General features: G+C 44.4%; 1 protein-coding gene across 2 annotated transcripts in view; it reads right to left on the bottom strand.

The window, feature by feature from the left end:
• The window catches only part of LOC101040877 (class I histocompatibility antigen, B alpha chain-like), a 361,503-nt gene that overhangs the window by 17,596 nt on the left and 331,870 nt on the right, over nt 1–12,037 (bottom strand). The gene's annotated exons all lie outside the window — the stretch shown is intronic.

Below are 12,037 nucleotides of genomic sequence, written 5' to 3'. Positions count from 1 at the left end.
TCACCACATCTGCCATAGCTTCCCCTAACCAGGGCATCTTCTCAGCTCAGCACTGGAGAGACCCACAGCAGCTCAGCCGCACCTTGTGCCGTGGACTTTCCGGGACCCCCACCAACCTGGGTGGAATCCTCTTGGCCTGCCAGGCAGTGGGTGAGCTTATTTCTAATTCTCACTTTTGCCTGTTTTCATGGATCACCCTTCATACCACTTGTGTTAATTAGGGTCCTCTGAGGAGCAGACCCCAATACAGTATTAAATGTGCAAGGATTTACTAGGGGAAAATACTTGTGAGAGGAATTGAGGAAAGAGACAGAAAACGCAGGGACCACAATGCAACTCTGAGCCCCAGTGAAGGAGGGAGGGCAGGAAGGTCAGCTGGAAGCATCCTAGACCCTGTGCAGGCTACGGGAAGTTCAGTAAGGGTGGCAGGGAGCCCCGGAGCTTCAGTCAGCCTTCAGAGGAGAAATGTTCCTTAGTTTCTGACCTGCTTTCCTCAATCATTGCCTAGAAAAGACCAGGGGCAGGTGTGATCTCAGAGCAAATGTGGCAATAGATTTCAGGCTTCAAGAGCTGGGCCATAACCAGTTATGCTTCCTCTAGCTGAGGGGCTGGGATGTGCATTCTCATGACTGCCACAATGATCCAGTGGGGAGAGAGGAAAAAGGGTGATTAGAAAGAGAAAACAAGGTATTAATTGATGATCTGACACCTTTAAGTAGATGAGAAGGGATGACATTTGGGGCACCAGAAGAGGGACTGACTCTGGTCGAGGACAGAATGGTTCACCCACAACAGTCCCCCACATAATAAAATGCCTGACATGCAGTACAGCTGCAAATGCATGAGCAGACAGTGGTGGAATCTGTGAAGTTTTTTTCTCCTGGGTTCAGTTATCTTAGTGAAGTAGGAAGCAATGTCATCAGCTGAGTTAAGAACGGAGAGGAAACGTTTGGATGTGTGAGCATAAAGAGAAGGTGTGTAAGAGTCACCCAGGACAGGAGGCTGAGGGTGAGCCATGCAGGGAGAGGGCGATTCTGGCCATGGTGGGGGCTCTCCATGAGGTTTGGAATCCTAAATTTAAAAAGACCAGTCAGCATGCTGTGTGCTGCTCCCCAGCCTCCTGCAGCTCATGGGGGCAGGTGCAGTGTAGGCAAAGGTGGAACTCACCAGCTGTGTCGTTTTACCAGGTGAGTGTGACAACGCAAGGGAGAGGCAAGGGAGGGTGGAAATTATTTACCATAGAATTCAAATGGGTGAGGGGGGAGGAGAGGACACCAAGGCTGAGGGACAGTGAGTTGATGGCAGGATCACTAGATTGGGAATCCCAGGAGGGTAGAAGGGTTGTTGGAACTGACATACTACAGGGTGGACTCCAAGTCTGGAAAGCAGGCACATATGCAATGTGTGGTTCAGTGATATTACATCACAGCATATGATAAAATGATCTGTGTCCTCAGAGCCTGTGCCCACCCTGCAAGGGGATGAGTGGAGAGATGGTCAGAGAGTGGGAGGTGTGAGATGGAGAGTATGGAAGGGCTGGGGTCCTTGGCTTAGACAAGACTGAGGAGGTGACAAGGATATGGGGCCCAGGTAGAGAGAGGAGAAGGCCATGGAAGAGAGGAGTCCCGGGTTCTGAGAGGCCAGGGAATGAGGGCATCCTCTCTGCTGCATGAGTGTCAATTGCTGCCATAAAAATTAACACAAGCCCAGTGGCTTTAAATAGCACCTATTTATCATGTCACAACTATGTGGGATGCAAGTCCAACACAGTCTCAGAGTAAAATCAAGATCTGGGCAGGTCTGTGTTCCTTCATGGAGACTGAAGAAGAATCCACTTCCAAGCTTATTCAGGCTCTTGTCTGAATTCAGTTCCTTGCAGAGAGAACTGAGGTTCCTAATTCCTTGCTGGCTGTCATCTCAGACTCCTCGAGCCCTCTCTCGGGTCCTCACGATTGGCCCCTGAGGAACATCCTATCCTCCCACTTGGAACCTTTGACCTCCCCTCTGCTGTGTCTCCTCTGCCTCCCTCCTCTGCAGCAGCTGACTCCAGCCAGAGCAGCTTTTAATGGCTCATGAGATTTGACTGGGCCCACACAGATAATCTGGATAATCTCCCTATTTTAAGGTCCTTAATCTTCACTACATGAATAATGTTCCTTTTTTCATGTAATGCAAACTGTTAATAAGTCTCAGGAACTGAGATTGGACTTTGGAGGCCATCACTCAGCCCATCACATCTGCATATACTGAGTCACAATGGATCAAGGTGACAGCCCTACTGGAGGGGGTGACAGTGAACCAGGAGCTACAAGAGTCAGGATTGAGAGTAATGGGCTGGGACCCATAGGGAATGGCTGCAGTGAGGGAAGTGGGACCATAAACTGATGACAGCTTAGGGGTTTTAGGGAGCAGGGAGGCAGAAAGGTCTGAGAATCACAGTGAAGAGTAAGAACCCCACCGTAGCTCTGGGCCCAGGGTACAAGATTCCTGGGGAAACTCCCCCATGTGGGAAGATTTAGAAGCCATGTCCTCAGTAAGACCCAGGTTCCTGAACATACTGATAAGTGCTCTGTAAAGCTTTAGCTGATCATGGACTGATAATTCTAGGGGACACATTGGAAAGATTTCTGGAGTTGGGGAGAGGGAATGAAGGGACAAAATAGGGGTGTGCAGAGCCTTATGGGCCTTGTGGGGATGTGAATTTAGGGTATTGGAGGGATCCAGCATGAGTGACACAAACAGGGAAAGGCAATGATGAGCTCAGTCCTGGTGGACTCAAGGCTGACAATGGTGCTCAGGCTGTGTGAGATGAGGGAGGAGGAGCAGGGGTGGCTCTCACCTGGGCTCTGTCCATGGAGGTGAGGATGGAGGGGTGGTTGGGTCTCAGTGCTGTGTGGGCCTCCTGATGACTGGATGGAGTGTCTGAGGGAGGAGGGGTCTTAGAGGATTCACTCACGACCCTGATGGAGGGGTGTTCTCAATCCAGGTCTCAGGTCTGCTCTGATGCCTTTCTTTGTGGTTTAGGGCTTCCTACTGTAAATTACTGGGCGTTACTTCATTTTGGAGTTATAACCTAAAGCAGAAACGCAGATGGCTGAAATGTCATTTTCGAAAAGGATTGTTATTAGTGTATCATTTAGATTGTCTTGCAAAAGTCTCATTTGTGTCTTTTTCCTAGATGGCTGCCAATACTGTTTTATATTTACCAATGTGATTATTTTATCTTCAATGTAAGTTGGCTGCAGGTTGTTTAACCTTATGCATTTAGCTTCACGTATCTATAACAACAGTAGTTTGGGCCTCTTATATTCTATTAATTAAGACTTTAAGCTGTGTACACATCACAATGTAAGTATGAGTCACGTATAACCCTAGGACTAGAGTCAAAAAAAAAAAGTCCCCTTCCCTTAAAATTTTACAAAATTTTTCTGCTGAATGGGAACAAGTCAACTAATGAGAAACATGAGGTCTTTGGCCTCATGAGGGGTGTTTCAGCTCCCAACTGTGAAGAGTGCTGACCACTAGGAAGGCCTCCCTGCCTGGGTCCTGGACCCCTACACCATGGCAGAGGCCATCTTCTCTCCCAGTGCAGAGCAATGTCCCAGATAGCAAGCTGGCTAGCAGCTGTCCACTCTCAGGCAGTTTTGCCTTCTAAGGCATGGATTTTTGTCTGAGGACCTTCCTGTATCCTGATGATCAACTGATGCCATCTACTCCCTTCTCTGCCCAGGGGCCTGTGGCTGTGTCCTCCACTCACAACAGGATATCCCTTCAGAATATGCTGCAGGAAGCCAATATCTCCCCACAGGCTCACACATGCTCTGTGTGTGCACAGAGCTTTGGTTCTAGTTCAGGAGGTGTGGGGAGAGGCTCACTAGTCCAATAGAGGTTGGTACTAGTATCATATGCCAGGAGACAAGATTACAAGGGATACAAAGTGCCCAGACCTACCAGAGAAGACAAACTGCTACAGCATGCAGGGCTAGACAGGGCAAGAAACAAGGTCATTCTTAGCTGACAAGAAGAGAAAAAAGGAAATGACAGACATACCTTGCAGATTTTGCAGATTTGGTTTTAGACCAGGACAACAAAGCAAGTCACACAAGTTTTCTGTTTATCTAGTGCATACAAAAGTCATATTTACACTCTACTGTAGTCTATTAAGTGTACAATAGCATTATGTATTAAATGAGCTATGTACATACCTTAATGTTAAATTACTTTATTTCTTAAAAATGCTAACAATCACCTGAGGCTTCAGCTAATCCTAATCTTTTTGCGGCTGCAGACTCTTGCCTCAGCGTTGATGACTGCTGACTGGTCAAGAGGGTGGTTGCTTAAAACTACTGGCAATTTCTCAAAATAAGACAATGAAGTCTGTGGCATGGATCGATTATTCCTTTAACTTGGACATGTAGAGGGCATTGTAGGGTTACTAATCTGCCTACCTTCCATGCTGTTGAGTCTCAGGGCATAGGGGGTGCCAGGAGAGAGAGAGAGAGAGCTGAGAAAACAGCCAGGTGGTAGAGAAAGTCACAACACATATGACATTTAGCATTAAGTTCACCATTTAATAAGGGTGTGGTTCATGATACCCAAAAACCATTACCAGAGTAACTTCAAAGATCACTGACTGTGGGTCACCATAACAGGTATAATCATGATAAAGTTTGAAATATTTCAAGAATGACTGAAGTGTGACACAGAGACATGCAGTGAGCACATGCTGTTGGAAAAATGGTACTGGTAGACCTATTCGACACAGGGTTGCCACAAACATTCAGTCTGTTAAAAAAAAAAAAAAAGGAAGAAAAGAAAAGAATGCAGCATCTGCAAAGAGTAATAAAGGGAAGTACATAAAAAATACACCTGCACGGGAAGATCCAAGATGGCCGTTTAGGAACAGCTTGGAGTTGCAGCTCCCAGTGAAAGCACAGAGGGTGAGTGGATGCCGCATTTTTATTGCCCATGGACCAGGAGATTCCCAGGCAGAGGGGCCTCATGGGTAGCCAGCACAGCTGTTTTGGCCAGTATGGTTTTTTTGGTTGGTGCAGTGCCCCACGCGGCTGCTTTATCAGTGCCCTGGCCAGCAGTTCTCTTTAAAAAATACACTGGTCCTGGTGCCCTTTTGGCTGGCGATTGGAGCCCCGGGAAGTTGCCCATTCATCTGACTAAAGAGGGGACTGAACAGGGAGCCAGGCCAGGAGATTCCTGAGCAAAAAAAGCACCACTAATCTCAGCACCGCTGTTTAAGCCGGCGCAGTGAGTCACCACAGGGGAAATCGCACAGAACTTGGCACCCTTTCAACAGGTGACTAAAACACCTAGGATAAAAAGGAAAAAAAAGGCTCTGAGGCAGGGAGCCAGGTGATAAGGCTTGGCTGGTCCCACCCCCACAAAAGAACAGCAATCACAAACCCTCTGGATTGAGAGTTTCACAGCAAGTGCAACTGAACCCAGGATGGTCCAGCTCTGTGGGGGAGTGGCATCCGCCATTACCGAGGCACTTCACTGCTAAGGAGGTAGTCCGCCACTCTTGAGGCAGCCTGCCATTGCTAAGGCAACTTGCGATTTCTGAGGCTGCCTGCCATTGCCAAGGCAACCTGCCATTACAGAGAGAGTCCGCCAATACAGAGGCAGGCCACCATTGCCTAGGCAGTTCTAACTACACCTATGTAAGCAAGACTGCAGGGAAGTTCACACGGCAGCTGAGCAGAGACCACAGCAGCTCAGCACTTGAGCTGCTATAAAGGACAGACCGACTCCTCAAGCAGATCCCTGACCCTTGTATATCCAAAGAGTCACCTCATAAAAAAGAGATCAGACTGATATTTGGCAGGTATCATTCTGGGATAAAGATAGCAGAAGAAGAAACTGGTAGCAACCCTTACTGTTCTGCAGCTGCTGCAGGCGATCCCCAGGCAAGCAGGTCCTGGAGTGGACCTCAGCAGGCCTACAGCAGGGGGGCCAGACTGTTAGAAGGAAAACTAAGAAACAGAAAGAGCTTCATCAGCAACAAACAGAACGTCCACTCAGAGACCCAATCTCAAAGTCAACAACTACAAACACGACAAGTAAATAAATCCATAAAGATGGGAAAAAAACAGTGCAAAAAGGATGAAAACACCTAAAACCAGAACACCTCTCCTACAAGGGATCACAACTCCTCACCAGCAAGGGAACAAGGTTGGATGGAGAATGAGTGTGATGAAATGACAGAATCAGACTTCAGAAGCTGGGTAGTAAGAAACTTCTGTGAACTAAAAGAGCATGTTCTAACCCAATGCAAAGAAACTAAGAACCTTGAAAAAAGATTTGACAAAATGCTAACGAAAATGGACAACTTAGAAAGGAATATAAGTGAATCAATGGAGCTGAAAAACACAACACGAGAACTTCATGAAGCATGCACAAGTTTCAACAGTCGAATTGACCAAGAAGAAGAAAGGATATCAGAAGTTGAAGATCAACTCAATGAAATAAAACAAGAAGGCCTGATTAGAGGAAAAAGGATAAAAGTCTCAAAGATATGTGGGACTATGTGAAAAGACCTAATCTACGTTTGACAGGTGTACCTGAATGTGACAAAGAGAATGAATCCAAGATGGAAAATACTCTTCAGGATATTACCCAAGAAAACTTCCCCAACCTAGCAAGGCACACCAATATTCACGTCCAGGAAATACAGAGAACACCACAAAGATATTCCTCAAGAAGAGCAACCCCAAGGCACATAATTGTCAGATTCACCAGAGGTGAAATGAAGGAAAAAATGCTAAGGGCAGCCAGAGAGAAAGGTAGGGTTACTCACAAAGGGAAGCCCATCAGACTCACAGCAGATCTCTCAGCAGAAACCCTACAAGCCAGAAGACAGTGGGGACCAATATTCAACATCCTTGAAGAAAAGAACTTTCAACCCAGAATCTCCTATCCAGCCAAACTAAGCTACATAAGTGAAGGAAAAATAAAATCCTTCGTGAACAAGCAAGTACTCAGAGATTTCATCACCACCAGGCCCGCTGTACAAGAGCTCCTGAAAGAGGCTCTACACATAGAAAGGAACAACAAGTACCAGCCACTCCAAAAACATGCCAAATGGTAAAGAGCATCAACACAATCAAGAATCTGCATCAACTAATGGGCAAAACAGCCAGCTAGCACCAAAATGGCAATATCAAATTCACCCATAACAATATTAACCCTAAATGTAAATGGACTAAATGCCCCAATCAAAAGACACAGACTGGCAAATTGGATAAAAAGCCAAAATTCATTGGTGTGCTGTATCCAGGAAACCCATCTCACATGCAAGGATACACAAAGGCTCAAAATAAAGGAATGGAGGAAGATTTACCAAGCAAATGGAGAGAAAAAAAAAAGCAGGAGTTGCAATTCTCATCACTGATAAAATAGACTTTAAAGCCACAAAGATCAAAAGAGACAAAGAAGGACATTACATATTGGTAAAAGGATCAATGCAACAAGAAGAGCTAACGATCCTAAATATATACCCACCCAATACAGGAACACCCAGATAGGTAAGGCAAGTTCTTAATGACTTACAAAGAGACTTAGACTCAAACACAATTATATTGGGAGACTTTAACACCCCATTGTCAATATTAGACAGATCAACCAGACAGAAAATTAAGAAGGATATCCAGGAATTGAACTCAGACCCGGACCAAACAAACCTAATAGACATTTACAGAACTCTCCACCCCAAATCCACAGAATATACATTCTTCTCAGCACCGCATCACATCTACTCTAAAATTGACCACATAATTGGGAGTAAATCGCTCGTCAGCAAATGCAAAAGAATGGAAATCAAAACAAACAGTCTCTCCGACCACAGTGCAATGGAATTAGAACTCAGAATGCAGAAACTAACTCAGAACCGCACAACTTCATGGAAACTGAACAACTTGCTCTTGAATGTCGACTGGATAAACAATGAAATGAAGGCAGAAATAAAGATGTTCTTCAAAACCAATGAGAATGAAGACACAACATACCAGAATCTCTGGGACACATTTAAAGCAGTCTCTAAAGAAAAATATATAGCAATGAGTGCCCACATGAGAAGAAAGGAGAGATCTAAAATTGACACCCTATCATCAAAATTGAGAGAGCTAGAGAAACAAGACCAAAAAAACCTCAAAACCTAGCAGAAGACAGGAAGATGAGAGCAGCACTGAAGGAAATAGAGACACAAAACTCTTCAAAAAATCAATAAATCCAGGAGCTGGTTTTTCGAAAAGATCAACAAAATAGACAGACTGCCAGCCAGATTAATAAAAAAGAAAAGAGAGAATAACCAAATTGATGCAGTAAAAAATGATAAAGGGGATATCATCACAGATTCCACAGAAATCCAAACCATCATCAGAGATTATTACAAACAACTCTATGCACATAAATTAGTAAACCAGGAAGAAATGGATAAATTCCTGGACACTTGCCTCCACCCAAGCCTAAACCAGGAAGAAGCTGAAACCCTGAACAGACCCATAACAAGGTCTGAAGTTGAGGCAGCAATTAAGAGCCTACCACCCAAAAAAAGCCCAGGTCCAGATGGGTTTACAGCCGAATTCTACCAGACATACAAGGAGGAGCTGCTACCATTCCTTCTGAAACTATTCCAGACAATCCAAAAAGAGGGAATCCTTCCCAAATCATTTTATGAGACCTGATACCAAAACTTGATACCAAAACCCGGCAGAGACTCAACAATAAAAGAAAACTTCAGGCCAATATCCATGATGAACATAGATGCAAAAATCTTCAATAAAATACTGGCAAGCCGATTGCAACAGCATATCAAAAAGCTTATCCACCATGATCAAGTAGGATTCATCCCGGGGATGCAAGGCTGGTTCAACATACGCAAGTCCATAAACGTAATTCACCACATAAACAGAACCAAAGACAAAAACCACATGATTATCTCAATTGATGCAGAGAAGGCCTTTGACAAAATTCAACAGCGCTTTATGCTAAAAAAGCCTCAATAAACTATGTATTGACGGAACGTATCTCAAAATAATGAAAGCTACTTACGACAAACCAACAGCCAATTTCATACTGAATGGGCAAAAACTGGAAGCATTTCCTTTGAAATCTGGCACTAGACAAGGATGCTGTCTCTCACCACTCCTATTCAATATAGTATTGGAAGTTCTAGCCAGAGCAATCAGGAAAAAAAAAAAAAAAAAAAAAAAAAAAAAAAAAGGTATTCAAATAGGAAAGGGAGAAGTCAAATTGTCTCTATTTGCAGACGACATGATTGTATATCTAGAAGACTCCATCATCTCTACCCAAAATCTCCTGAAACTGATAAGTAACTTCAGCAAAGTCTCAGAATACAAAATCAATGTGCAAAAATCACAAGCATTCCTATGCACCAATAACAGACTTAAAGTGAGCCAAATCAAGAACGAACTGCCATTTACAATTGCCACAAAGAGAATAAATTACCTAGGAATACAACTAACAAGGAACGTAAAGGACCTCTTCAAGGAGAACTACAAGCCACTGCTCAAGGAAATAAGAGAGGACACAAACAGATGGAGAAACATTCCATGTTTATGATTAGCAAGAATCGATATCGTGAAAATGGCCATACTGCCCAAAGTAATCTACAGATTCAACACTATCCCCATCAAGCTACCAATGACCTTCTTCACAGAACTGGAAAAAAAAAACACCTTAAACTTCATATGGAACAAAAAGAGAGCCCGCATAGCCAGGTCTATTCTAAGCAAAAAGAACAAAGCATGAAGCATCACACTACCAGACTTCAAACTATACTACAAGGCTACAGTAATCAAAACAGCATGGTACTGGTACCAAAACAGAGTTATAGACCAATGGAACAGAACAGAGGCCTCGGAGGTAACACAACATATCTACAACCATCGATCTTTGACAAACCTGACAAAAACAAGTAATGGGGAAAGGATTCCCTGTTTAATAAATGGTGTTGGGAAAACTGGCTAGCCACGTGCAGAAAGCAGAAACTGGACCCCTTCCTGACACCTTACACTAAAATTAACTCCAAATGGATTAAAGACTTAAACACAAGACCTAACACCATAAAAACCCTAGAAGAAAATCTAGGCAAAACCATTCAGGACATAGGCATAGGCAAGGACTTCATGACCAAAACACCAAAAGCATTGGCAACAAAAGCCGAAATAGACAAATGGGACCTAATCAAACTCCACAGCTTCTGCACAGCAAAAGAAACAATCATTAGAGTGAATCGGCAACCAACAGAATGGGAAAAAAATTTTGCAGTTTACCCATCTGACAAAGGGCTGAAATCCAGAATTTACAAAGAACTAAAACAGATTCACAAGAAAAAAACAAGCCCATTCAAAAATGGGCAAAGGATATGAACAGATACTTTACAAAAGAAGACATACATGAGGCCAACAAACACATGAAAAAATGCTCATCATCACTGGTCTTCAGAGAAATGCATATCAAAACTACATTGAGATACCATCTCATGTCAGTTAGGATGGTGATCATTAAAAAATCTGGAGATAACAGATGCTGGAGAAGATGTGGAGAAATAGGAACACTTTTACACTGTTGGTGGGAGTGTAAATTAGTTCAACCACTGTGGAAGACAGTGTGGCGATTCCTCAATGACTCAGAAATAGAAATGCCATTTGACCCGGCAATCCCATTACTGGGTGTATATCCAAAGGATTATAAATTGTTCTACTATAAGGACACATGCACACAAATGTTCACTGAAGCACTGTTTACAATAGCAAAGACCTGGAACCAACCCAAATGCCCATCGATGATAGATTGGACAGGGAAAATGTGGTACATATACACATGGAATATTATGCAGCCATAAAAAACGATGAGTTCCTGTCCTTTGTAGGGACATGGACGAACCTGGAAACATCATTCTCAGCAAACTGACACAAGAGCAGAAAATCAAACACCGCATGTTCTCACTCATAGGCGGGTGTTGAACAATGAGAACACACGGACAGAGGGAGGGTAGCACTACACACTGGAGTCTGTTGGGGGGAAATAGGGGAGGGACAGTGGCAGGTGGGGAGTTGGGGAGAGATAGCATGGGGAGAAATGCCAAATATAGGTGATGGGGAGGAAGGCAGCAAATCACACAGCCACGTGTGTACCTATGCAACAATCTTGCATGTTCTTCACATGTACCCCAACCCCTAAAATGCAGTAAAATAAAATTTAAAAAGTAAATAAATAAATAAAATACACCTGCATTTCTGGGCGTGGTGGCTCACACCTGTAATTCCAGCACTTTGGGAGACCAAGGTGGGTGGATCACCTGAGGTCAGGAGTTCGAGACCAGTTGACCAACATGGTGAAACCCTGTCTCTACTAAAATTACGAAAATTAGCTGGGTGTGGTGGCACATACCTGTAATCCCAGCTACTCAGGAGGCTGAGGCAGGAGAATTACTTGAACCCAGGAGTTGGAGGTTGCAGTGAGGCAAGATTGTGCCACTGCACTCCAGCCTGGGTGACAGAGTGATACTGTGTCTCAAAAATAAAAATAAAAAAGATACACCTGCAAAGGGGAAATCAGTACTTAGGCAAGGTCAGGATGAGCTTTCCAGTCCAGTGGACCTGGACCTGGACCTGGACCTGGACATGAAACTTCCAGGCTCTTCCACCAACCAGCTGTGGAGTCCTGGGAGTCCTGTACACATCTGGCCCACAGCTGGCCCTGATAGACACTTGCCCAGTGAGTGCTGAAAGAAACCACCTAAGTCAGTTTCCTCATCTGCAACCCAGTGATGTAATTCCTTCCTTGCAGCATTCAGGAGAATAAGTGAGAAGAGACACAACGCCAAGAGAAACAGACAGAAGACCTGCGGAAGGCCGGGCCCAGTGCTCTAAAGCAAGCTGTACCTAAACTGGCGGGAAGGTTTTTCAGATCAGGAACAGGAGTTGTTCTGGATTCTGTCTGGGGCCAGGCTGGGAGGGACACTGGGGACAGCAGAACAGGATGGGGGCAGTGGCTGTGA

The sequence above is a fragment of the Saimiri boliviensis genome, chromosome 4 (assembly GCF_048565385.1).
Source record: "Saimiri boliviensis isolate mSaiBol1 chromosome 4, mSaiBol1.pri, whole genome shotgun sequence".
NCBI lineage: Eukaryota > Metazoa > Chordata > Mammalia > Primates > Cebidae > Saimiri > Saimiri boliviensis.
The sequence above is the reverse complement of the archived record's forward strand: the minus strand, read 5'-3'. Positions and strand labels throughout refer to the sequence as shown.